The sequence below is a fragment of the Talpa occidentalis genome, unplaced genomic scaffold, assembly GCF_014898055.3.
Source record: "Talpa occidentalis isolate TD23 unplaced genomic scaffold, MPIMG_talOcc4v2.1 talOcc4.2, whole genome shotgun sequence".
Lineage (NCBI taxonomy): Eukaryota > Metazoa > Chordata > Mammalia > Eulipotyphla > Talpidae > Talpa > Talpa occidentalis.
This window is the reverse complement of record NW_023602073.1, coordinates 35,657,006-35,684,607: the sequence shown is the minus strand read 5'-3', so window position 1 is coordinate 35,684,607 and position 27,602 is coordinate 35,657,006. Positions and strand designations below refer to the sequence as shown.

The following is a 27,602-nucleotide window of genomic DNA, read 5'->3' as shown; positions in this document are numbered from 1 at the left end:
CCCTGCGCCATATGGGGACAATGACAGATACTCCTGCTGCTGTCAGAGACAGGGATGCCCAGAGGACATAAGCCCTGGTCTGTAAACATGGAAAAGAACAGGCATAAAGCAATAAAACCCAGGAAGTAAAATCATAAACACAGAGTATGAGGACTAGGGAATGAACTCTGACCCAAGCCTAGGCTGACTAGCCTCATGCAACCTCCACCCACATTTCTGGAGACAGGACAGGCCCAGGTGATGTTAGAGTCCCTGTGATCACAGGCCCTACTGGGACAGGTGCTCCTGAAGGACAAGGACAAAGGAGCAGAGAGACGACCCCTGAGGAGTGACCACATCGAAGCCCATGATGCACTGAGCACCGACTGGACACAGGCCCCGTCCCCCTCGGCTCCTCACAGCCTCTCCCGCCCCCACCTGCACAGACTCAGCACAGCAAACCTGCAGCTGTGGCTGGTCCTCAGGACTCTTTATTTCCTCTCAAATCTTTCTAATTAGCCCATCAACCCCATGTGATAAGGTAAAAAAATAATTTCATATGTGGATGGTTATTCTCAGCAGGGAAGTAGACATTATTCTCAGGAAAACACAAAGTACAGGCAGAGGTAGAGTCAGCCCCTCTGCTGGAGCAGGAAAGTCACCAGGGAAAGACACAGGGCAGTGTGGGGAGGGTCATGGTGGGCGGGGCTGGGCCAGTCTCCGCACCTCCTCATGTTATGCTGATATGAGCACAGACACATGTAGATGCCCTTTGCAGCCAGAGATCCCAGAAGATCTGGTTTATATACATATATATATATACATATACTTTATATATATATATATATAAAGTAATGTTGGTTTACATCATTGTTGGAAGTGTTAGATGAGCCCCTTCAGGTGTTTTTAATACACCACACCCACCACCCAATCCCCATAATCCACCACTGTGCTCCTCCACACTTTGTTCTTGCTCTTCCCACTTCCCCTCTGGTAGCTGCAGTTCTAGTCAGATTTCAAGGGTTAGTTTTTCAGTTTGACTTTATCTGAGCTTTTGTTTGGTTTCTCTATATTCCGCATAGAAGTGACACAAGTAGTTTTTGTTTTTCTCCCTCAGACTTAGTTTGCTTAGCATAATCCCTTCCAGCTCCATGTTTGGCCTGAAGAAAATACACTGCTGAGGGGAGCAGCGGGCAAGACAGGAGAAGTCTGCTGTGCCATGTGGGTTGCTCCATTGCCGGCCAGAGATCAAATTTGTGCTGCAGAGGCTGTGGATTGCTTCATAGTGCGGTGCTTAACACCTTGTGCCACCATGGCACAAGGCCCTGAGTTTATCTTCTTTGAACACTGAGTAGTATTCCACAGTGTAGACAGACCATATCTCCTTGATATATTATCTGTTTTGGGGAATTTGAGTTGTTTCCACAAACTTGGCTACTGAAAATAGTGCTGCAATCAACATGGGAGTGCATGTCTCCCTCTAAATAGTCTTTTTATATTCTGGAAGTAGATGCTGAGGAGTAGAATTGCTGGATCACATGGCAGATCCATTTTTTTAATCTTTTTTTTTTAACCTTTTAAATTTAATTTTTTTCTTTACATAGAAGAACTGGGGTGTAGGTCAGAGGTGCAGGGGTGAGATGCTTCACCAGAGAGAGTGGGGAGCAGAACAGGTGGATCTACTGAAATACACTGCTGAGGGGAGCAGTGGGCTAGACAGGAGAGGTCTGCGCCATGTCGGTTATCCCCCTGGCCAGGGATTGAACTCAGGCCACAGCAGTGATAGCACCGAAACTTAACCCCTAGGTCAACAGGGAGGCCCCATTTTTAATATTTGAGAAACCGGCATTTCCTTTTCCATCGGAGCTGGACCAGTGTGCATTCCCACCAACAGCGTAGAACTTTCCCCCTTTTCTCCACATCCTGTTTCTGGTCTTTTTGTTATGGGCCATTCTCACAGGTATGAGGTTGTATCTCATTGTGGATTAACTAGGGGATACTGAAGTCACAAAATGGGGATCAGAAGAAATCTGCATCTCTTAGTCCATGCAAGGTAGCTATGTCACACTGTAAAGGAAAAATTATCAGGAACACATTCAGGTGACGCACAAAAGTGTTGACATTCTCAATAGTCCACCACATCCTCAGAAAGTTCCCCTCACAGCTTCCCCATAACCTGGCCCCATCCTCTTTGCCCCAGCCCCTCCCACTGCAGGCCTCCAGGGTCTCACCTATGCTATGAGGCACAACAGGGCCCTGGGCACTGTCATGCCTGAGGTATAACAAAACAGAACCAGGTCAGGTTCCACAGGAGATGAGAATGAAGGAGGAACTGACGGGTCAGCTTATACTGTGGGCTCCATCTACACTACCCCAAAGGTCTGAGTAATCATAAACCTGATCCATTTACCTCTAGTCTGGGAGTAGCTTCCTCCTTTCCAACCTGGGGGAATAAAATATCATGTGAGACCATGGAGGGGCCAGGCCTTGAAGTCTTAAAGGAATCCCCTAATCTAGACCACAGGGACATTTCCAGAACTGTGAATGAAGACCCAGGTCAGGACTGGGAAATATGACAAAAGGAGATCAAGGGAAACTGGGCTTACTGCCTCCTGGAGTCTGTCCCAGGCAGGAAACTTGCCCTCTGATATTTTCTGGGATTCAGGTCCCTATAACAAGAACTACCAATGAGAACAAGTTGATTCACTTTCACATGTGCTTTACAAAGACTAAGTGTTAGCAATCAGCTCCAGATTGGGTAACAGGTGTGCGGATGGTATTTCCATTAAACAGGCAGGGCAAGTTCTCCCTGGGACTTGAAAGCCCCCAGTGGACAAGATCCCCAACTCCATTCCCTACCTGAGTGCTTCTGCCTCCACATCACAGCTGCAGCCACTGCAGCTCCAGTGAGCACAGCTCCAAGGAGAACCAGGCCAGCAATGATGCCTGCAGTGGGGATGGAGGACTCAGGGGGCACGGGAAGGGAAGGAAGGGAAGGGAAGGGGAGACACTGAACTCCAGGCCTTAGTCTGACCCTTTGAAAGTCTCCAGAAGGGCTCCTGGTTCCCTTGAGAATAGGCTCTGTGCCCATGTCCCCCCTCTCACCCCATTTCAAGACTCGGGGGTCCAGCAGCCCCTCATGCTGCACATGACATGTGTATCTCTGCTCCTTCCAGAAGACACCTCCACAGCCGCCCACTCTGGAAGGTTCCCCTCCTGCTCCCCCTCAACCTGGCCCCAGGCCTGGTCTCCACCAGTTCTGTATCCTGGGCCAGGTCCTCCCCATCTCACATCAGGTTGATGTCCGCTGGGTAGAAGCCTAGGGACCAGCACCTCAGGGTGACTTCATGCTGAGAGATGGGGTGGTGGGTCACTTGTCCCCTTTGGGAGCCTGAGTGGGAAGAATCGTAAATTTCATGCTTTTTGTTTCCTCCATGGACACTGAAGCAGCCTCATGACCATCCTCAGAATGGACAGGAAAATATGCTTGGAGGGAGGAAGCAAATACCCCAGAAACCAGCCTGGTCTGGGAGTCCGGGAGAGCAGGTGGGAGCCCAGGGTGGGATGCAGGTCTCTATAAACATTTTGTTGCTGACTTGGGTGGAGGGCGATGACACAGACAGGCAGGAGTGAGATCTCCAAAAATGCTCTCTCACCAAAAAACAACATCTCCAGAGAGAAACTCATTGTTCCTACGATGGCTGCTGGTCAAAAGGACCCAGTGAAGGGTGATTTCAGGGGTGGTCTCCCCTCTTTCTCAGGAGAAACTGGATTCCTTAACTGTCCTTCAGAGAAAGTAGGAGCCTCCGGGCCAGTCTCCCTCCCAGAGCTGAAAAACGTGGCCGACAGCTCCCTCTCTGGCCAGAAGGGGGCGCTTCCTCACCATGATTCCATTTCCCTGCGGGGTGCGCGCCTCAGGGAGATCAAAGCCCCGCAGCCCTCTCACCTCTGAGCTGCGGCGCCTCCTTCCCCATCCCCAGGAGTCTGGGGGCCCCTCCCCGCACCCGCCCCCAGGCTGCTCCCGTCCTGCTCTGCCCGACCTTCCCCCTCCCCCTCGCGCCGGGGAGCTGAGCCGCGGGCCCGCCGGGTCCAGGCGCGCAGGTCCCCGCCCAGGGCGCGTCCCCGGCGCCGTCGTGGGGAGCTGGTCGTGCCCGCGGGGGAGGCGCCCTCGGGCCCCGCGGCGCAGCCCAGAGTCCTCTGGATCGTGGGAGACCCTGAGCCCCGGCCCTGAGGTCAGTCCCCTGGTCACCCCACCCGCACTCCTACCTCCAGCGCAGAATAAATGTAAACTTTAAATCTCGCGGGTGAAAGTCCCGCGGGCTCCTCCCTGGTCAAGGGGCCTGGCAAGGGCCACGGCCTCGGGGGTCACGGGGCCCCGAGACTCGGGGCGGGGGTTTGGGCGGGAGCGGTGACCCGCCCCGGCCCGCGCTGCTCCCCGGCCCGGCTCTGGCTGCGGCGGCCGCGCGGGGCCTCCAGGAGCGCTTGGAGCCTCCGCGCCGAGTGTCTGCGGAGCCGCGTCTCCTCGCCCGACCTCCCGCCCCGCCCGCCCGCCCAGGGGCCCGCGGCTCCGCGCTCTGGCCGGGGAGTCGCTGTCGAACCCCGAACTGCGTGTCGTCCACGTAGCCCCCCGCGATGCACCGGGGCTCCCCGAGGCCGGGCGGGACATCACCATTTCTAACACCCTCAGAGAGGGGGAGCCTGGGGGCGGGGAGGGGTGAAGCCGGGCGGACCCTCCTCCCGGGGCAGGTCCTGAGTCCCGGGGAGATGGGGCAGGGGAGAAAGTGTCCAGGAGGGAGGGAGCTCCAGAGACTGAACATGGGCAGCGGGTCCAGAAGGGGCAAGACTCAGGGGGACAAAACGAGGAGGCAGGGTGGGGGGACAGAAAGGGACCACGGGGGGCCACGGGGTGACAGAGGGGCCTAAGGCAGCAGCTTCCTCTGCAGAAGCCTTTTCCCTCCACCCTGCACTCAGCAGCCCAGGTGTCTGTCTGGGCCAGAGCCCTGGAGAGAAGCAGCAGGAGGAGGGTTGGGGGCCCCATGACCAGCACTGCTGGGGTCTGGGGAGCTTCTGACTCCAGGCTGGTGGGTGGAGACTTACCTGGGCAGGCAGTGATGCTGACTGGTTCTCTGGGAACCTCCAGGCACTGGGGACTGAGAACTGGGGAGGAGTCACAAGTGTCCAGGGCCCAGCACAGGTGGTGGAGACAGAAGGGAGGCTAAGGGGGCAGTGGGGTATCCCCAACAGTCACCTTCCTGCCCTAGACACAGCCCTGGGGCCTGGAACTATGAGAACCAGACTAGGGCCCTGGGGCTTTGCTCTGCCCCCTCCTCTCCTCACCCAGAGCTTCCTCACCCTGTCTCCATGACCCAAGCGCTGGGTCTGCGATTCTCAGTATTTTCCTTCCCGGATCCGTGTCCAGTCTGACAAATTAGGGAGGACGCCAAGTATAATCTTGTTTAGGAGGTATCGCTCCCCATATTTACCACCCTGGGAATAAAGCTGAGTTTGATTATGTAGTTGCTTCATTTAGAATAATAGTAATAATCCAATGCCTTTTGATAGATATTCAATAATCAATGCCTGTTAAATAACTTCTTTCTGAAAATAATCAGGGCAATGAGGAGAGTGGATCTTTCACGTGTTTTATGTTTGCAGTTGTCTTTCTTGTCTGTCTCATTGTTTTTCTTGTCTGTCTCATTAGAAGACAGGATTTTCATGTTTCCTTCTGCATTTAGCTCTGGTGCTGGTTGAAGTCTATGAAAAAAATGTCTACAGCCTCACACAAATATGTTGGAGTAGTGTTTTCACATTACTGTGAATATTCCACTTTGATACTAAATTAAATCTATACAGCTGGCATTTTCTCCCATGTTATTTGCAAAGTGAAACCTGAAACAATATCATTGAATATTTCTTATTCTGTTACATTTTCATAGTCCTCTCTTGCATAAAACTAACTGCAGTTATTTTTAATGTGTGATTTTTTAAAGTAATATATTGTTCCACAAGTTATAAAGCTCTTCAATGTTCATTACACTGGAATCAAATTATTTTAAAAAATTCATTTTATTTTCACCACAAATCCAAAAAGTAAAAGTAGTACTGGAAGTTGTCAAGTTAGTGATAGGACACAATTTTCCATGATTCTGGATTTTTCTGAGCACTTATATTTGGTCAAGCTGAAGTTACTGTCAGTCATCAATTGTCAGTTGATTTTCTCAAAGGAGCACACACTCCTTTTCAGGACAATGTCTGCTAATTAACCAAATCAAATAGCCACAGATTCTGTCATTCATTCCTTCATGTGAAGATGGTGTTGCCTACAAAAAAGAAAAATAGTCTAATTCATCTCATGCAAATATTTTTCTTGGCACATAATAGGTGGGAATGCAGCAGGAGTGTTCTGTGTGCACTTGCGTGTCATCGCATCAGGTGCTGTAAAATGTGGATTTGAGGATGATAGAATAGTGAAGATAATTTTTAATGCTTCAACCAAGAAACTTTGAAATGAAACCGGCTTGGAGTTGTGTTTCTGAGGTAAGTAGTTGTGAAGAATAACTGCAGCTAGTAATATAAGCTCCATTTTTAGTAAGTTTTACCTCAGCAGATGGCGAAATAGTGAAAAAGCCAATGGTGTCTAAGTGGCGTTTTGAAAATAGTTTTGACCTCGTGGCTCCTGTGACAGGCTCTGGGTGACTTCAAGGTTTCCACAATCACAGTTTGAGAAATGCTTTTCTCAGGGAACCAGGGAGCATCTCCCAAGTGTTCTCAGCCTTTGCCTCCTCTTCACTTCCCAGCATCCCTCTCCCTGCCTGGCTCCTGCCTCCCCAAGCTGCTTCCCCTGCAGATACAATGGGGAACAGAGAGAGGACCCTGGAGACTTGGAGCTTGCTCTGTCATGAGAGATGGACACTGAGTGAAGGTGACAAAAACACACATAAACCCGACCTGAGCCAAGGGCTGGGAGGAAGGAGCGTGATTATTATGAAAGTAGAGCAGTAGGAGCGCTTCTATTATTTTAAATAATATCAAAAGATGTAAAAAATATATTAAAAACAGGGCCTCCCTGGTGGCATAAGGTTTAAGTCTGAGTGCTATCACTGCTTAGATCTGAGTTTGATCCCTGGCCAGGGAGCAACCCACAGGGGGCAGCAGACCTCTCCTGTCTCACCCACCCCTCCCCTCAGCAGTGGATTTCAGTGGATCAGCCTGTTCTGCTCCCTACTCTGTGTCTGGTGAATCCTCTCACCCTCTGCACCTCTGGCCTATGCCCCAGTTCTTGTATGCATAAATAAATAAAAAATGAATCTTAAAAACAAACAAAAAAATTACAGGCAACATCAAGTACAAGATCCATCTCAGACCCAGCAAACAGCAGAGGCTGGGGACCCAGTGGTGGTGTAGGTGAAATAAGACACAATGGGGGATTCAGTCAGCTGGAGTCAGGCTTTGTCATCAAATGAGTTTGATGGCAAACTAGAGAGGGTCAGTCTACCATCCAGTGCTGCCAGACCAGGAAGTCTGGGTTGGTCTGCTGCCCCAGCCAGTAGTCAGGCACCACCTGGGAGACTCAAGGGATAGCTTTTACGTTTGGCTTAATCTAGCCCTTTGTTTAATTTCTCTATATTCATATCTAAGTGACATATTTGTCTTTCTCCTTTGGGCTTATTTCCATTAGCTCCATCCACGTTGCCCCAGATGGCATGAGTTTATGTTTCTTGATGAGTAGTATTCTATTATCTATGTACCACCTCTTCCACAGCTTGGCTACTGTAAATAGTGCTGCATGATCAAGGGGGTGCAGGTTTCCTTTGAAGTAGTGTAACATCCTCTGCGGGTTGTTGGGGCCTGCTGCCCTAAAGGGAGCCAGAGTCTCTGAGAGCACCTGCTTACTCTGCACAGGGATTTCCAGGGGAACTTGATGCCCAGCCAGATAAGACACTGGCAAGCAGTTAAGCTAAAGGGCCTCACACCGTGGGGCTGAAGCTAAAGGGACTCACACCGTGGTGCCAAAGATTCCTTGTGCCTCACACCGTGGGGCTGAAGATTTAACATCCCGTTGTTTTTTGTTCTTGGTCATAAAGAGAGAAAAAATTTCTCAAAAAGTACATTAGACAATAAATTATATGTATCAGCATACTGCAAGCAAATGGCATGGAAAATTATCTGCTTAGAAATTAGTTATTAAACAATTTGGCCCACTTGACAATGAGGACAATTTATTGTACATGCCTGCACAACAATTATTTTTTTGCTTTTTTACAAATTTCCTTTTTTAAAGACGTTTCTTAGGAAAGTTTTTAAATGAAGTTAACTGTGTTAAGGAGTTTCTAGGTAGAAAAAGTTCTGATAGATGAGAAGCAGCTGGTCTCCGGCTGAAGGCCATAAAAATAGAAGAGTCATTGGATGCTCAGGCTTTAGCTGATAGGAGTGTACTGGCGGCTATCCACTGTCTTAGGTAATGGTCAAGCTGAAATAATAAGTTTTAGTGTTAGGTTTGGTTTTTTATCTATTAACCTTGAAGGCTACCATCTAGGGGAGACCCGTAGGAGTCAGGAGTCCATGGGAATAAAATACACTAATTGTCTCTGCTTTGCACATGATGATGTAATTTCTCTGCTTGCTAAAAATGAATAAATAAAGACCTGCTGACTCTCTCTGCAGAAGATACTTACACCTCATCCAGTGTCAGTATCTCCTCACTACCTCATCCCCCTCCTCTTAGCTCTTAAGTTTTCTCATCAATTCAGGAACCCCTGACACGACATTTTGCCAAGGCTGGTCCCCGGCACTTCCCCAAATGAACTCCTGTTCCCTGAGGACATGCTGACTTGTGGCATGATCCCTACTAACTAGAAAAACTTGTTCCAGCAGTAACTTATTCATGTGTATAAGCATAAACACAATTACACACTATTTCCTTATCTCTTTGTTCATTTCTTTAATAAGAGCGTGGGCTGGAAGAGTGAGAGGCAGAGCTGGTCTAGAGGGTTCTCCCCAGCCTCCCCCTGCAGCTAATTCATTTAGACTCTGAGTCTTCCTTCATAGCTGAGAACTTCTCATGGGCTGTCTGAGACAGGGTAGATACCGTGGAATGGGACTGCTGGGTCCTACGGCAGATCCACAATTAATTTTCTAGGAAACCTGGATACTGTTTTCCATCATGGCTGAACCAGTCTACACTTCCCAAAACAGTGCAGGACTGTTCCCTTTTCTCCATGTCCTGCCAGCTGTTGTTATGTCTGGTCTTTTTGAGATGGGCCCTTCTCACAGGTGTAAAGTGGTTTCTGATTGTGTTTTGAATCAGGGGATCTTGAATGGATCCAGAAGATGGGGTACACTTCACTCCAGTGAGAATGCCCACATTAAAAAACCAGAAACAACAAATACTGGAGAGGACGTGGAGATAAAGGAAGCCTCTTGCACTGTTGGTGAGAATGTGAACTGGTCCAGCCACGGTGGAAGGCTGTGTGGAGATTCCTCAGAATACTGAAAATGGACCTACGATGATCCAGGGATTCCTCTCCTAGGAATCTACCCAAAGGACACAAAAACAGGGAAAATTTATTGTGCCCCAGGCAAAATTCACAGACCCAAGACAGGGACCCCTGTGTGGAGTCGCACACATTGCCAGGGGGAAGCAGACTTTTACAGGGTGAGGAGAGGTCAGGTGGGAGACTGGGTTTGTTATAGGACAGGGAGAGGGGCAGCCCAAACCCCGCAAACCTGCCTATTCTAAATGGGTTCTGCCATCCGCCGCATCAACACAAAACATAGGAGACTTTAATGGGAAGGAACTTTAATTAGGAAACAATACAGGTAAGGCAGAGTCTAGTTTCTAAATGAAGCACCCAAAGTTACCCATCCCCTCCTGGGTAAAAGTCCATCCAAATGGGATTGGCCCAGATCAAGGCCCCAAAGCCTGCCACAAGTCTAAAGCATCTTCCAGTGGGGACCCACAGAAAAGGGCCAGAAACAACCAGACAAGCCCGGAAGGAAAAGAGCAAAATCAACATCAAGATAAAAGCTGCCATTGTCACCTCCCCACAGGTCTCACCCACATCTGTGTCACCCAGTCCACGACCAAAAGACAAGCGCAGTTTCTTCACGTGTCTCTAGGCTCCATGCACCTCCTCCAGGTCTCCTGGCTCCATCCTGCTCCTTCCTTCCTCAGTCTCTTCTGCAGCTTCTCCTCTTCCTGCTCAGCTCCACCCTCCCTTGGGTGGGTCAGGGAACCTCCCCTTTTCCTGGGGACCACCCTGTTACAATCCCCCCTTTTAATTTTTATTCCACCATATCTATGGTGGCACAGATCTCATGGTGTAATCTTAGGAGACAGTCTTTTTTAAGGGTTACAATGTGTGTAAGAGAAGCAACAATTAGTCAGCAGCATTGTCCATAAATGTGCAGTATGACAGTTTCATTACTTACTTTTTGCTTTCCACAATGGACGAATACCTGGAGGGACTGGTTTTCTTTCACACTGGAACCTGGTTAAAAAATGTTCATCTGAGACTGCATCCCAACATCCATATATTCCCTCTTTTCATCACCATGGAAATGGTGGAAAAAAGTGAAAGGGGGGAATTGTTAGGGGGAAAAGGATGTCCTAAAGCAAATTCCATACAGGCTTTGTGGACTCCACCCCCACCCCAGGCCAAAGCCAAAGACACTGGGAACTCCAAATCCCATCACCACCAAAGGGAAGGTAGCTGGGACCTGAGGGTGGGGTTAAGCAGCCAGATTGATATAAAAGGCAGACACGTGGGCTTTGGGGGTCCCCAATTTTGGCTCTCCACCAGCTAGCAGCGTCCGGCCAGCTCTGAGAGTGACTTTGGGTTTCCAGGTCATCGGATCGGGTAGGACGCATTAAAGACTTTATTTCCCTATTTTCTCCCTGAGTTGTACATTTTCCTTATTTCCTTTTCCCTTGTAAATAAACCTTTTATTAACCTTTTGTGTGTGCCTGTAGTGTCCCTTTTAAGCGCGTGGGTGAGGACCCACAGCCAGGAACCCGTTCAATATCGGGGCTGCTCTATAACAGGTTTGCAAGGGCGGGAAAAGATTCTAGAGCAGGGAGGGGTTCATTGTCTGAATTTTCTAGGCAGGCTTCTGCATTCTTGCCCCAGGGGGCTTCCTGGTGGGCTTTTGCATTCTGGCCTCTTTCATGGACCTTTCAGGCTCCATTCTAAACTCACTCAATCTGAATTTGCCAGTGTGGGGAGCGGGGAGGAAGGACCGTGGCTCTGAGCTCCTGCCTTTTTACACTACTTTCCAGCAGGAAAACTTTTTAAACTACTTTTCTGCTGCCCAGCCACATGGAGAACCTCTGGACTAAACAGATGATTCGTAAGCACCCATCAAATTTGAAAGGTCTGGCGGGAACCAGAGTTACTAGGGTGAAAAGGCATCTGGTAGGAAGCCACCTAAGGCTGAGAATGAGGACCTGCTGATACCATCAGAAAACAACTGTTCCTTGTTACCTGCAAGCCCAGTTTCCCTCTCCCCATCCCATAAACACCTGCCTTCCCCTGACAATAGGCGCGGCTTCACCGGCCCCCACCTTGGGTCTGTGAAGTTTGCCCGGGGAACGCAACAAAGCCCCCCTTTAAACTTATTCTGTCGTCCTCGTCTTTCCCTCCTCATCTTCCCCTGACGAACCTTTCAAAATTAGAATATCCTCCTGGAAATTAAACTTTGACGTCAGAGACATGTCCTATTGTGTCAGTGGCACATGGGATTTTGCCTGATACGTTATATATGCTCCATAAATGCTTGCTGAGGTATGAATGGAACATTCTCTAGCTTTGCTCCTATTAAAAATGGTGATATTAAGTGCTCACTAAGCACTCCTTTTGGCTGCTCACTGTGCTGTTTTGTATGCGTGATGTTGCTGAGCTTGCACATAAACCCCAAAGGACACGGAAGACATTGGAAATGCAGAGAGGTTGGCACAAGGTCACCTAGATAATGATTGCACCTGGGCTCAACCCAACACTGATGCCTAAGCCTGTACTTGTTGGTAGAGATGTGATATTCTGATTTACAAACCCTTTGGCACACTGCTAGCCAGAGCCACCTTATCCAGAGAGAGCAGCAGTAATAATAACTATGATTCTATTGTGCCCTGGGAGCTCTGATTTGCTATGTGTGTGGAATGAACTCTCATAGTGCAGGTGGACATTATCCCCGTTTCGTCAGGTGGGAAACTAAGGCTCAGAACAGTCCAGGTAACTTATGTGGCATCATACCCTCCATCTGTCCCCACTTCTCTCCTTCCAGACATGGTTGCAGTTCTAGGGAGACCACTGGACTCCGTGTATTGAAGCTCCTCAGAGACCCGATGAGGAGGGATCCAGAGGGTGCCCAGATCTTACAGTAGGTAACAGCTCTGCCTGGAGCTTGGGGGCATACTCTGGGGATCCTGCTCGCTCAACTTTTGCTAATGGGTATGTGTGAAATATACAGTTGCCTGATGAGAAGCTCTACACCTCACATCTATGCAGTGTGTAAATTAATGTTACCTCAATTAAAAAAGAAGAGGAGGGCCTCCCCGGTGGCGCAGTGGTTGAGCGCTGGGTTGCCAAGCTGCCCACAGCCTCTGCAGCACCGATTTGATCCCTGGCTGCTCCCCGGCCACCGGAGGAGGGTCCCACATGGCGCGCAGACCTCTCCTGCTGCCCGCTGCTCCCCTCAGCTGTGTACTTGTCAGTCTGCCTGCTCTGCTCCCCGCTCTGGCTCTCACCCTCCCGTGCTTTTGACTGTACCCAGTGCTTGTATAAATAAATAAATAAATCTTTTTAAAAAAAGAGAGAAGAAGAAGAAGAAAAAGCTTCACCCAGCCTGCTCCCCAGTCAGGGCCCTTCACCTGATGAGGCCTAGGAAGACAGGACAGGACTGTGCTGTCCTTGGGAGCCCCCTGCACCTCCAAAGAGCCACTTCTCACCCAGCTTGACCTGAGCCCCTCCTCTCTCACCTGGAGACACACAGACTAGTCTCTCCTGCCACCTGGGAGCTGAACCAGGCCCTGGTCTGTTCACAGCCTGGCAGGGGCTCCCCATCCCCACAGTCACCCCCATCCTCACAGGGTGGCCCCTTCCCAGCCCTATGACACCCACTCCTGTGTCCCTCCCTTTCTTTCTGCTCTAGCTGATCCTCATCCCCTCTGCCCTTGCACCCCGGGCACCAGCCAGCCCCCCACAGGATGTTCCTTCCATGGGAACCTCACTCCCGAACATCCCCTTCCCAGGGCTTTGCTTCCATCCACCTTCTGCACTGACCCCCTTGATGGACACAGCTGCCCCCACACCCCCCTTTCTTGCTGCCCCACCTGCTCCCTGCCTGTCCCTCCTCTCAGCCCCTCTACAGGATGGGGTGGGTTTCTTGTCTTTATTATTCACTGTCTCCTGCATGAAAGCAGCTCTCTGAAGTTAGGGAATGTCTCTGTTTTGTACACAGCACCAAGCACATAACATACAAATATTGGTGGAGTTAAATGAATTAGTAACTGACAAGTGTTTCTTTTCTTTTTAATTTTTAATTTTTTTTATTTTTTACAACATTGTTCATTTTAAAAAAAATATTGCTCCCCCACCCTCAGGTGTAGTCCCCATAGAATTTCCTTCACCAATGTATCCGTCCACCATCACCACAGACCCCTGTGTTCCTCCCTTCCTCCCTCTGATCCCTTTCCCTCCTCCTCCCCTGCAGGATGTCTCTCATTTATAATTGTCTGTTTTTGCTTTATTGTTTCGTACTGTTATTATTGTTATTGTTTCTTCAGAGAAGTCTGAAGTTAACCTGATTGGTTTTCCCTTATAAGGTGTCTGTTTCTTCCCCTAAGTTAACTGACAAGTGTTTGATACAAATAAATCAAAAGTAAAAAATGAGGGGCTAGGTGTTTTCACATTTTTCATAGTTCACTTTTTGAAACATCATAACCCCTGACTGAGCAATGGTCATCCCTCCCCCTCTTGTTGCCGCTCAGAGACTGCTCTTAACTGTGTCATCACAATAGTTTTTGGAGAGCACCCCCATCTTTTATATCTATCTATCTATCTATCTATCTATCTATCTATCTATCTATCTACCACATCATTCTACATTTTTGTGGAATGTATGCTTTCTCCTCTTGTAACAGGGTAGTGCCCACGAAAAGGAGAAGTTCCAGGTTCCCTGCCCCACCCAAGGTAGGGTGGAGCTGAGCAGGGAGGAGCAGAAGCTGGAGGAGGAAACTGGAGAAGGAAGGAAGCAGGACAGAGAGCCAGAAGGAGACCTGGAAGAGGCACATGGAGCAGAGAGAACTGTGAAAAAACTGTGCTTGCCTTTTGGTCGTGGACTGGTTGACACAGATGTGGGTGACTCATGGGGAGGTGACAATGGTGTTTTTTGTCTTGATTTTGATTTTGCTCTTTTCCTTCCAGACTTGTTTGGTTGTTTCTGATCCTTTTCTGTGGGTCCCCACCAGAAGGTGCCTTAGATTTGGGGCAGGCTTTCAGGCCTTGCTCGAGGCCAATGCTGTTTGGGTGAACTTTTACCCACGAGGGGACGGGTAGCTTTAGGTGCTTGATTTAGAAACTATAGTCTTTGTCTTTTCTGTATTGTTTACTAATTGTATTAAAGTTCCTTTCCATTAAAGTCTTATATGTTTTGTGTTGATGAGGCAGATGGCGGAACCTATTTAGAGCAGGCAGGTTTGGGGGTTCTGGGGTGCCCCTCTCCCTGCCCTGTAACACTCTCAGGTGTAGTCCCCTTAAAATTCCCACCACCAGTTCACTCACGCACCATCAGCATTGTCCTTTGTGTTCTTCCCTCTTCTGTTTCGATCCCTCTCCCTCCCCTGGGAAGTACCCCAATTTTTCTAGAGCCAGGGTCCCCCCACATAGCCATCCTTCCTGAAGGAAGAGCTCCAGACCCCAGGGCCCTCCCTACTCGAAAACTATTTTGCCAGGCTAGAAAGGAACAAAGGGCACTCCAAGGACAAGTGGGTACAGGTTTCATTATTATCACACTAGTGGGCACCAGACAGGAGAGTCTCCCCCTAAGATCTGGGCCACCAACATACACAAAGATTTCCATTTATACTCAGGAATTTCAGCATTCGTTACGCTGATAAATTTGACAGATTTCATTTTTTTTGTAGTGCGCAGGCCATTTGGTAGAGCACAGGGCTGTTTAGACAAAGGCGGGGAGGGGTGGTTAGACAAGATCTGTGCTATGGGAGGGGGAAGGAGCCAGCCACTTGACTCCTTTCTTTTGGAATGAGGCCCTGTTAAGATAGAGACCAGGGCCTCCCTGGTGGTGCAGGCGGTTGAGCGCAGCGCTGTGAAGCTGTCCACAGCCTCTGCAGTGCCGGTTTGATCCCTGCCAGCCTTGGAGCAACCCACCTGGCGAGCAGACCTCTCCTGTCTCGCCCCCTGCTCCCCTCAGCAGTGTATCTCGTCAGTCTGCCTGTTCTGTTCCAGGCTGTCTCTGGTGAATCCTCTCACCCTCCCGCGCATCTGGCCTGTACCCCAGTTCTTGTATAAATAAAATAAAAATCTTTAAAAAAAAGAGTCAAGTCATAAATTGCTCAGAGGGGAACTGGCAAATGCTAAGATGGTAAACGTGCTAATTGTGCCAGGCGGGTGTGATGGGCCCTTTTACTGCATCAGTTGTTTCATTGCTTTCCCCTTCACCATCAGTTTCAACATTACTTCGGACAGTTTCCACTTCAACAGAACAGGGAGGGACACTGTAGGGTAAATGATTGTCAGGCTTTTCTGCTCTTCCGCCATTAGGACTGATGATGGATCCCTGTGGTCCTGAATGCATGTCTGATGGCGGGCACCTGAGAAGGGTGTGGGCATGCGCAGGTGGGTGCACCTGGGCTGAGACGGGGCTTGTAAGGGCGGTGTCGCAGAATGGAAAGCGACCAGAAGTGAGAGAACAAGACCATGAGAGAATGCTGGAGCACCCAGAAAGAGTGAAGATTCTTTTTCTTTTTTTTTTTTTTTTAAAGATTTATTTATTTATGCATACAAGAGCTGGGGTGAGGCCTGCGATGAGGAAAGGGGTGGGGGGTGAGAGGATCCACCAGAGTGGCAGATTGACTGAAATACACTGCTGTGGGGAGAAAAAAAAAAAAAAAGTGAAGATTCACCGGGAGCTATGAGGCCTGCCAGCCTCCTGGCCCCCAGGCACATGGCAGGCAGGGGTGTGCCCAATAAGAGCCTGAAAATCCCAATAAAAGCCTGAAAAAGCCACTGAGGGCTCGAGGACTCCTTCACACTTCTGCATGGGTTCATAGAGATCCTACTCTGAGCCATCATGCCCTTCGGTCATCACACTCACGTTTGGACCCCGGGGAGCAGCTGGAGGAGGAGCAGCAGGGAGGGGAGAAGACAGAGCTGGGACAAGGCTGATGCTATTGTCCCCAAGGAGCACAGAGCTGGGACAGGAGCAGGCGCCATCTCCTCAGGGCTGGGGAGAGACAGGGCAAGAGGCAGCCAGGCCCACACAGAGGAGCAGGGCAGCCAGGAGCTCTGGGCTCAGGGGGGATGTAAAGCAACCAACCCATTCTGAGCAGGTTTATGAACGGTTCTAGCAGCCACATGCTCTTCGCCGTGGTTTGTAGTCGCTCCAACACTCCTCTGTACACTCCACTCCTCCACCCTTAACACCGCACTACCACCACACCACACTCTGCTGCACCACCCTTATATTATCAGTCTTTTAGCGCAGGTGTACCCACTTCAGGTGCCCGCCATCAGGCATGCACCCAGGATCACAGGGCTCCCTCATCTATCCTGATGGCGGGAGGGCAGAAAAGCCTGATATTTTCTTTACCCTACAGTCCACCCCCTCAGGGTTTTCTGCCATATAGTCTACGTATGTACAATTTTTTTAAGCAAACATAAACAGTGCAGCCCTGGACCACAAAAGCAAATACATCACAAAATGACTAAACTTAATTTTCCTAGGGGCGGAAGGACAGAGAAGTTACCGGTACCAGCAATGGGAGATCCCTCCCATCGGGCAATATACATGCCAATTTGGCATCCGAAAGACAATATTGTTGCTGGCATCAGCGGCCTTCCAGGGCGTGAATACCACACTTGCTTTGCCAGTGAAGAGGCATCAGTGGGTTCTACATGCAGCAGGAGTGGAGAGCTCGTAATGGGCCACAGAGTTATTACAAATGTCCCCTTGAGGATTGCCCGCTGATCTGTCACCCCAGGGTGGGTAACACGCACCCATGGTGGCCACTGCGCACTCACCCATGGTTTTATCTGTAAATTGGCCTCCAGGCCACGACCCCAAGGGGCTATCAGAGCCACCCACTGCATGTGGGGGAGCCTTCACTGTCCAGGGCCATTCCCAGTCCACAGTCTGCCCTGGGTCCACTCCAGTTGGGGCTGGCTATAGGATGTTGCCCTGCTGTCCAAGTCCCGGTTTTAATAAGATGTCTGACGTCTTTATTTGTAATTGGATGGGAGCAGCGGCACGATGCAGCAATGCCTCCACTGGAGCCAGGCCGCCTCTCCTGCTCCTCTCATTCAATGTCTGCAACACCTCCCATAGACGTCGGCTCCACCCGGCCAGCGTCTGAGTGGGGGCAGTGGCTCTTAGTCCTTGCTTCAGTAGGCCATTATACCTCTCTATAATCCCTGCAGCTTTGGGATTATAGGGAGTGTGAAACTTCCATTCAACACCCATGTTCTTGGCCCACTGCTGCACCCGGGCTCCTGTAAAATGAGTCCCTTGATCGCTCTCCACTACCAGCGGACGTCCATATGCAGCACATAGGCGTGCCAGTGCTGCCAAAACTGCCTTTTGGTCCGCATGTGGAGCAGGGTAAGCTGCCAATAACCCGGTAGCAGTGTCCACACAGGTGACAGCATATTGTTGTCCATCGGAGCGAGGTAGTGGTCCAATGATGTCAATCGGCCAGCGTGTCAGGGGTACCTGCCCCCGCAACACCTGGCCTGTAGATGCAAAAGGTCTCCGGGGGTAAGTACTAGAACATACTACACATGTTTCACATGCAGTCTGGATTTCTTTTAAAGTTACAGGTAGACCTCAGGCACGTACAGTGGCCCACATTGTCTTCTGCCCTGCGTGGAGCAAGCGTCTGTGTAGCCACTGCGCAACATCCCGCCCTGGAGCAGTTTCAAGCCATCGAACCCGGGCTAGGGTATCTGCTTCATCGTTGCCTGGTGAGGCTAATGGGGCATGTCCTGTGACATGATAAACAGTCACCTGCTTCTGATGCCCCAGATCCCATAGATCTTTCCATAGGGCCTGGCCCCACATTGGCCGATGCATAACTGTCCAGTCATTTAAATTCCATGTGGAAATCCACAGTGTCAGACCCCTGTACACAGCCCAACTGTCAGTACAGATTACTAGAGGGGAAGGCTCATGGGCCACCACCATCCATACTGCTCGCAGTTCAGCCCATTGGCTGCTCTGTCCCATCCCGGTTTCGAACCAAATAGTGTCTGTTTCTGGGTGTACAGCCACCGCTGTCCAAGAGGCTGGCTGGCTCTGGCTGGAGCCATCTGTATACCAGGCCTCTGCTGGAATCGGTGCTCGACCCTCCTTGTAGGGACTAGCTTCAGGTTTGGCTTCTATACAGGCTTCTGAATTTGGTTCCATACTAGTATATGTCACAGGCCCAAGAACCTCCTGCAACTCCACCCTTAAGGGGCTAGTTGACAGGGTGCAGCGCTGTTCTAAGTATGCCCCCCACTTCGCCAAAGTGGGCGTTTGAGCAGTGCCACTATGGGGCTTTGTTGTCCAGTCCCGTACCCATCCAGCTATTGGGTAAGTGGTTCTCACTGAGACAGGGGCTGTGGCAGTTATACTTTCAGTGGCTAGTAAGGCTGCATATACCGCAGCTAACTGTTTCTCAATTAAAGAATACCTAACCTCAGCCCCCTTCCAGAGTTGGGACCAGAACCCAATAGGCTGTCGTAGCCTCTCTGATTTCTGCCAGAGTCCCCACCCAAACCCTTCCTGAGTAACATGCACATCGAGCTCACAGGGTCGGGCTGGGTCAAAAACCTGCAAGGCCTGAGCAGTCTTTATAGTTCGTTTGGCCGTGTCAAATGCTGTGTCTGCCTCAGCTGACCAATCCCACCTGGCTCCCTTACGTATTAACATATACAAGGGTCGTAAGAGCTGGGCCATGTGAGGTATAAATGCCCTCCAGTAACCCAGCAGACCCAGAAAGGCTTGCAGCTGCTTCACTGTGGTTGGAGTGGGGTAAGCTTACCCGACCAAACAACTCCCAGGAACTTAACTGACAGTCCAGGCCCCTGCAGTTTGCTTTCGTTGATCACCCAGCCGCATGTTTTCAGGTGTGTTAATAAGAGAGGTACTGCCTTTTCCAGATCTGTAAGAGAGTCACTTGTCAATAAAATATCATCAATATAATGGTATAAACGCACTGAAGATGGCCTTTCCCACCGGGCCAAATCTGCTGCCACCAGCCCGTGACACAGAGTTGGGCTGTGCAGGTATCCCTGTGGCAGCACAGTGAATGTCCACTGCCGGCCTTCCCAGGTGAAGGCGAATTGGTCTTGACTTCCTGGGGCTATATCTATGGAAAAAAAAGCATTTGCCAGATCGGCTACAAAATGGTACATTCCCAGCTCGTGGCTCAGACGATCCATCAAATCTGCCACTGAAGGCACTGCAGCATGCAAGGGGGGAACTACCTTATTCAATTCACGATAATCTACTGTCATGCACCAAGAGCCATCGGGCTTCTTCACCGGCCACACTGGCGAATTGTAGGGGCTGTGGGCAGTACGCACAATGCCCACTTTCTCCAGCTCTGATATTGTGCCTGTAATTTCTTTGTAGCCTCCGGGCAACCGATATTGCTTGGTATTAGTCACTCGCCTAGGGACTGGCAGTTGTAGGGGCGGATGCTTAGCGTGTCCTCTCACCACTGCCTTTACCACTCGCACTCTAAGGCGAAACTCTCCGACTGTGGTTTCTAGCCATAAGCCACGTAGTACATCCACCCCCAGGATGTACTCCGGGATGGGCGATACATACACTTTATACTCTTTAGGGGGTAATCGCCCAATCCCCAGAGATAGTTTTACTGCTGTCACCTTGACACTCTGGCCTCCATAGCCATCAATATAACAAGTAGACCCATGAAATCTTTCCGGATTTCCATAGAGCAGAGTACATTCTGCTCCTGTGTCTACTAGCGCTAAAACCCTTTGTACGTTAGTCGGGGACCAGTGGATGGCAAGCTCCACATGTGGCCTCAGGTCCCCGCCCGTCCCCTGTGGACGGGTTCCTTGGCCCTCACCCTATTCAAAGGATATCAGGCCATCACCCGAGCACGGGGCTGGCAGCAAGTGGTCTTCCAGCCGCAGGGCGTGCGCCTGAGGCCTGGGGCTTCCAGGCTCCCCTTGAGCAGCAGTCCTTCTCATGGGTGTGAACCTCTGGTCTTCTCGCAGCTGCTGCCATAATTCCAACAAATATGCATTGGGCTGTGCGTCTATTTTAGTGCTATCTACCCCTGCTCTTATTAAATCCATCCACATTTGTTTACGGGTGACTTTTATAGGTTCTGTGATGCCAAGAGGCCTCCTTGCCCTCCTTGGCATTCCTTTTGACCTTTCTGAAACTACCCGTATTGCTTTCTGAGAGCGCCGGCTCTCAACTTCTCCCAAGCTGGCTATCATTGTGGTGACGTCATGTATCTGACGTCCCACATAGGGTGCTAGTACTGCCATGAGAGATCCAAATGTAGATGAGGGGGCATCCTTTAATACCAAGTCTCTCATTCCTGCTGTGAAATGCTCGTCGTCAGGACCACGCGTATTCACATTAAACATGGCCTGCCACATCCCCAATTCCCGAAGTACCTGCACCAGCTCGGCGTACGTCTGCCATCCGCTTACTGTGTCCGGCACGTCTCCCGCATCAGCCAGACTGTCCGTATGGCAGCCATTATCCATTCCAGGAGGGTGTGGTCGCCCTGGCCATACCGCCGGCTGTTCTGTAGCCTCTGTCGCAAGGATGGGTGTGAAGTCACGGAGGCCAGTCTCTCCATCTCTTGAGCCGTGCAAATAATCCCATCCAGCCCCAGGTCCCATAAACGTAGCAGCCAGGCTGCCAAGGGTTCCCCTGGTTTCTGGCGGAACTGTTTGCCCAAGTCCACCAGTTCCGCCTGGGTGTAAGGTCGATAGGTAGTAAATTCCGTCATCTGTGGTGGACCCGCAGCCAGACCCCCTGGGGCCATGGGTCACTGCAGCTTCATTTTCTGAGTCACCACCGGGCGGGCCCGGAGCATGGGACCAGCCTCCTCCTCCTCGCCAGAGGAGTCTGGCATCTCCGGGGTGGCGGGTAGGTTTACCACCGCCTGTTGGGACTCAGGCAACGGTTCAGCCTCCCTCTCCTCCTCTCCTGAGCAGGGGTCTGGCATCTCTGGAGTCATGGGTTGGTTTGCCACCACCGGCTGTGATTCGGGCAAAGGGCCAGCCTCCCTCTCCTTCCTTCCTGAGACGGAGTCTGGCATCTCCGGAATGGTGGGTCGGTTTCTCCGAACTTCTTCCTCCAGAATCCTCAAATGTTGTTGCTGTATCCGCATCTCTTCTCGCATCTCATCCAGTACTTGCTGGATTCTAGATTGCTCTTTCTGCCTGGACTCAAGCAGAGCTGTGAGAAACACCCATCCCACCGCTCCTGCCGCCTCGCGGGCACTGCATCCACTCAGGGTTTCTTCTATTTCATACAGGGCCTGTTCCAACTGCCCCGCCGATCCATCTACCTCTGGCCATTCCTGGGGAGGTGCCCACTGGGCGAGGAGGTCGGCCACCGGGTACCATCTGCTCGTGGCCGGCCATCCAGGGATCCCTCTCCAGATTTCAAAGGGTTTCGTCTGCGTAGAGCTGTCCTGCCTCGAACCATCCTGCCGTCTACGCCAGTTGTAAAGCAACCAACCCATTCTGAGCAGGTTTATGAACGGTTCTAGCAGCCACATGCTCTTCGCCGTGGTTTGTAGTCGCTCCAACACTCCTCTGTACACTCCACTCCTCCACCCTTAACACCGCACTACCACCACACCACACTCTGCTGCACCACCCTTATATTATCAGTCTTTTAGCTCAGGTGGACCCACTTCAGGTGCCCGCCATCAGGCATGCACCCAGGATCACAGAACTCTCTCATCTATCCTGATGGCGGAAGGGCAGAAAAGCCTGATATTTTCTTTACTCTACAGGGGAGAAGGGCCCTGGGACCCCCACCAGCAGGAGCAGGGCCCTTCCTGGTGACTCCTTAGGCCCTGAGACCAAGGACAGACCTGGCTCCTCTCAGGGCTGCTGAGCCTCTGTGCTGCTAGAGACCAAGAGGTTTATTGGAAAAAAACATCCTCCCTTCCCTTCCCACCCCGTGGAACCCACACCCCAGACCCACTCTGCTCAAAACACTGGACCCCTCCATTCCCAGCACCTGGTCCCGGCTGCAAACTGCTCTTCCCTCCTCCTCATCACCCAGTGACTTCCCAGGTCAGAGGCCCAGACCCAGGCCCCCCATGAAGGACAGGCCAGCACCTGCTTGTGGTCCTATGCCCCTCAGTGTGAGCAGGTGTCATGGATAAGCATCAGGACACACAATATTGTCCCAAAGGAGTTGGGGTCCCCCCCACAGGCCCCTATTCTATTCTGCTCTGTCTGCTCCTTTAGTTTACCTGAAGGTCAGTCCCTCCCCAGCCCTGACCTGCCAGGGCTGAAGACAAGGTCCTGCCTCAAACAGCAGGAACCTGGTCAGATCCCCACTGAGGGCTTATTCCTCCTCCTGGGGGATTCCTGTCTCTGGGTGAGGATCCAGTGGAGGCAGAGCAAGAGAAGGGAAATGAGTCATGATCAGAGAAAACACCCTCAATCAGTTAGGCAGAATGAGGGGCACCCTGGGACACCCAAATCTGTATGCTCCAAATGGCTTTTGCCATCTGCCTCTTAAAGGCAGAGCACACTCTGAGTGTGAAAGAACACACCTGAGGAGCGCCAGAGGGGAAGGGAAGATGGTGTTATAGGGCAGGGAGACGGGCACCCTGACCCTGCTAACCTGCCTGCTCTATATAGGTTCTGCCATGTGCCCATCAACACAAAACATATGAGACTTTAATGAAATGTAAATTTAATAAAATTAGGGAACAGTACAAAAAAGATGAAGAATATAGTTTCTAAATCAAGCACCCAAAGTTATCCATCCCCTCGTGGGTAAAAGTCTACCCCAATGGGATTGGCTCCGAGCAAGGCCCCAAAGCCTGCCACAAGTCTAAAACACCTTCCAGTGGGGACCCACAGAAAAGGATCAGAAACAACCAGACAAGTATGGGAGGAAAAGAGCAAAATCAAAATCAAAGATAAAAGCTGCCATTGTCACCTCCCCACGGGTCTCATTCACATCTGTGTCACCCAGTCCACGACCAAAAGACAAGCGCAGTTTCTTCACGTTTCTCTCCGCTCCATGTGCCTCCTCCAGGTCTCCTCTGGCTCCATCCTCTTTCCTCAGTCTCCTCTGCAGCTTTTTCTCTCCCCGCTCAGCTCCACCCTCCTTTTGGGTGGGGCAGGAAACCTGGAACCTCCCCCTTTCCTGGAGACCATCCTGTTACAGTGGGATAACAGTTTCCCAACAAAACACTGAAAGTTACCCACCCTGTGGGGTAAATGATTGTCAGGCTTTTCTGCCCTCCCGCCATTAGCATCGCATGCCTGATGGAACACCTGCATTTTGTTACACTGTTATATTCAGTTGTATTGTTTACTTCTGTGGGCCAGGGCTGCAGTATTTATATTGGCAAGAGAAGCAAAGAACACAGGAGAGCGACAACTGCCAGAGAGCCCAGTAAAGAGTGCCAGCTCCTGGCACCCCAGCACCCCTGTCTGCTGTGTACCTGGAGCCACCGAGGGCTCCAGGGCTTTTCTTTACACGTTTGCTCAGATCATAGAGAATCAGCTCTGTGCCTTTCTGGCACTACCAAGCCCCCTCTCCCCAGGGTAGATGACCAGCCAGACTTCCTGGGGGACGGGGCTGCAGCTGCAGGATGTAAACCACCCCCACCCCAGCTCTCAGCACAGTACAGCCCCTAAATCCACCCACCTCATGGGGAGGGGAGCAGGAAGTGACTGGGACTCAAAATTGCCCCAGGAGGACACGTCTCCCCATTAGTGCTTCCTTTTGTTCCAAGTGGAGAGGGAAAAGAGGGGGGTACAGAGCACAGGGCAGGTGTCCCTGGACAACACTAGGGGATCCTGGACACCCTGCAGGAAGGACACTCACCCCCTCACTGCCCCTCCCAGCCATTCAGGGCCTGTTCCTGCTGTTCTGTCAGCCCACACTGTTCTTGTTCTGTCTTGTCAGATATTAATGGTCCTGATCCAGATTCATCATTTACTTTCCTCTTTAATGGACATATGCCTCTAATCTTTCAATTGTTTCAAGTGCTTTTGAAATAGTTCCAGGTAAATACCTAAGGTTGCTGAAAGACAATGGAGAACGTAAAATGAATTGTAATTTTAAAATACAACTACTGATGGGAAGAAGTAAACCCCTTTCTCCAACGTGCCATCCAGTGAAGTTTATGTAGACAAGGTTAAGATGAGGGGTCACAAGGAAAGGCTCTTCGATAAACGGTGCTGGGGACACTGGACAGCCACGTGCAAAAGAATGAAACTAGACCACTGTCTCCCACCTCACACAAAAATCAACTCAAAATGGATAACAGGCTGGGACTTAAGACCAGAAACCATAAAATCCATGGAAGACAACAAGGACAGAACGCGCCATGACGTACCAAAAAAAAATAATGTGCTCAGTCTTTGTAAAGTCAGCGTTGAGTCATTTCTCTCTCTCTCTTTTCTTTTTAAAGATTTATTTATACAAGAACTGGGGTGCAGGCCAGATGTGCGGGAGGGTGAGAGGATTCACCAGGGACAGAGTGGGGAACAGAACAGGCAGACTGATGAAATAAACTGCTGAGGGGAGCAGCGGGCAAGACAGGAGAGGTCTGCCGTGCCACTGCAGAGGGTGTGGACTGCTTCACAGCACTGCACTCAACTACCTGCACCACCAGCGATGCCCTAATTTCTCATTTTTACAACCATTTCCTGCTTGCTGCTGTGCTTTCCTTCGTCACCTTCTTTACATAACTGTGGTCTCTTTCCTTCAAAGGAAGAATGCGCCTCCAATTCTACCCCACAATGTAAATTATTGTCCACAGTTGAAGTCAAAGAGGTGAATGTCTGCATGGTGAGCTGAGCCATTAATAAGTGGCCTTAAGATTTGAAGACATGAAAATCACCATCATGAATGGAAACTGAATGGCTTCATCAACACTATCCCCAGGGCCTCAGGGATCAAACCCCTGATCCACACTTACCTGCAACCTGAGTGTAGCTTCCTCCTTATCTTCCTGTGGGAAGAATCATCATGTGAGACAAGGGAGGAGTCAGCCCACGCAGTCTTTAAGGAATCTTCTAATCCTGGAATACTGTGACTAAAGACCCAGGTCAGGACTGGGAAAAATGTAGAAAGGAGGTGAGGGGGGACTGAACCAAATGCCCTCTGGCAACACACATGCGTGGATGGTACTTCCATTAACCAGGCAGGGCAAGTTCTCCCTGGACATGGAAGCCCCCAGTGGACAAGATTCCCCCACTCCCTTCCCCACCTGAGCGCTTCTTCCTCCACATCACAGCTGCAGCCACCGCAGCTCCAGTGAGCACAGCTCCAAGGAGAACCAGGCCAGCAGTGATGCCCGCAGTGGGGATGGAGGGCTGAGGAGGGGACACTGGAAGGGAAGGGAAGGGAGACCCCAGTCTTTAGTCTGACCCTTAGAAGTTCTCAAAGGGCTCCTGATCCTCCTGAGAATGGGCTCCGTGCCCAAGTCCCCCTAGTTACCCTATCTCAAGATAAGGGCTCCAGCAGCCCTCATGCTGAAGATACACATGTATCTCTGCTCCTCTCCAGAAGGCACCACCACAGCCACGCCCACTTCCGGAAGTTTCCATCCGCCAAGCCTGTTCTCCACCAGCTCCATGTACAGGGCCAGGTCAGGGCAGAAGCCCAGGGCCCAGAACCTCAGGGTGATGTCATGCTCAGAGATGGGGTGCTGGGTCACACATGCCCTTTGGGGCCTAAGCGGGAAGAATCGGACATTTTATGGTTGCTATTTCCTCTATGGTCACTGAAGCAGCCTCATGACCATCCTCAGAATGGACAGGAAACATGCTTGGAGGGAGGAAGCACAAACCCCAGAAACCAGCCTGGTCTGGGAGTCCGGGATAGTAGGTGAGAGCCCAGCGTGGGATGCAGGTCTCTAAACATTTTGTTGCTGTCTTGGGTGGAGGGTGAGGACACAGACAGGCGGGAGTGAGAGCTCCAAAAATGCTCTCTGACCAAAAAACAAGATCTCGAGAGAGAAACTCTTTGTTCCTACGATGGCTGCGGTAAAAAGGGTCCTGTGCAGGGTGATTTCAGGGGTGGTCTCCCTCTTTCTCAGGAGAAACTGGATTCCTTAACTGTCCTTCAAAACAATAGGACCCTCTGGGCCAGTCTCCATCCCAGAGCTTGAAAACTTGAGAGACAGTTCTCTTTCTAACCAGAAGGGGGCGATTTCTGACCATTCAGTTTTCCCTGTAGGGTGTGAGCCTCAGGGAGATCAAAGGCCCTGTAGCCCCTCTTACCTCTGAGCTGCAGCGCCTCCTTCCCCATCTCCAGGAGACTTGGGATCCACTCCAAGTACCTGCCCTACAGGTTGTTCATTTCGTGCTTTACCCAAACCCCTCCTCCACTATGGCAGGTGCCATAGCCTCTGGGAATCACTGCGACCCTCACTAGGGGCAAAGGTCTCTGGGGAATGGGAGCATGACCTGGCCCTGGGCAAGCATTGTTCACTGTCCTAGCTCTGGTTGAAGCAGCCATGCAGGTCCTCCAGGAGCCATTAGGGCAGCTTGAACCTCTGTGCCTATTGTCTTTGGTTCTGTCTCCTTGTCCATGTCCTCCTGCCCCACCTGCTCCGCCCTGGGCTCCAGCATCACCACACTGACCTGGAGAGTTGCTGTCAAACCTCCTGAACTGTGCGTGTCCATGTAGCCCACTGTGATGTACCGGGGCTCCTGGAGCTGGGCTGGGAGTCTTGATTTCTAAAAGCCTTAAAGAGTGGAGCCTGGGGGCAGGAAGGGTGAAAGTTGGGCTGAACCTCCTCCCTGCACTGGTTCCTGAGTCCCCGGGAGATGGGGCATGAGGGGGAGAAGTGTTCAGGAAGGGAGGGAGGCTCCAGAGCTTGAAAAGGGGCATCAGGGGAGAAAGGAGTGGGGACTCAGGGGACAGAAGAGGGCGCTAGGGTGGGGGGACAGAAAGGGACTAGGATTGAGAGGCAGCGTGGGGGACAGAGAGCCTAAGGCAACAGCCTCACCAGAGAAGCCTTTTCCCTCCTCCCTGCTCTCACCAGCCCAGGTTTGGGCCACAGCCCTGCGAGAGAAGCAGAGGAGGGGTTGGGACCCCATGACCAGCACTACTGGTTGGGGAGCTCCTGACTCCAGGCTGGTGGGTGGAGACTTTACCTGGGGGCCATGCTGATTGGCTTCCCTGGGAGCCTCCAGGCA

General features: G+C 51.0%; 1 protein-coding gene and 1 long non-coding RNA gene across 2 annotated transcripts in view; one reads left to right on the top strand and one right to left on the bottom strand.

Annotated features, from left to right (window-relative positions):
• Nucleotides 1-27,602, bottom strand: part of LOC119252034 (class I histocompatibility antigen, Gogo-B*0201 alpha chain-like) — a 44,454-nt gene that overhangs the window by 7,315 nt on the left and 9,537 nt on the right. The gene's annotated exons all lie outside the window — the stretch shown is intronic.
• On the top strand, nucleotides 4,127-14,566 carry LOC129146416 (uncharacterized). Its single transcript, XR_008553118.1, has 4 exons — nucleotides 4,127-4,211; nucleotides 6,361-6,516; nucleotides 12,262-12,357; nucleotides 14,120-14,566. It is a non-coding gene; the product is annotated as an uncharacterized LOC129146416 (long non-coding RNA).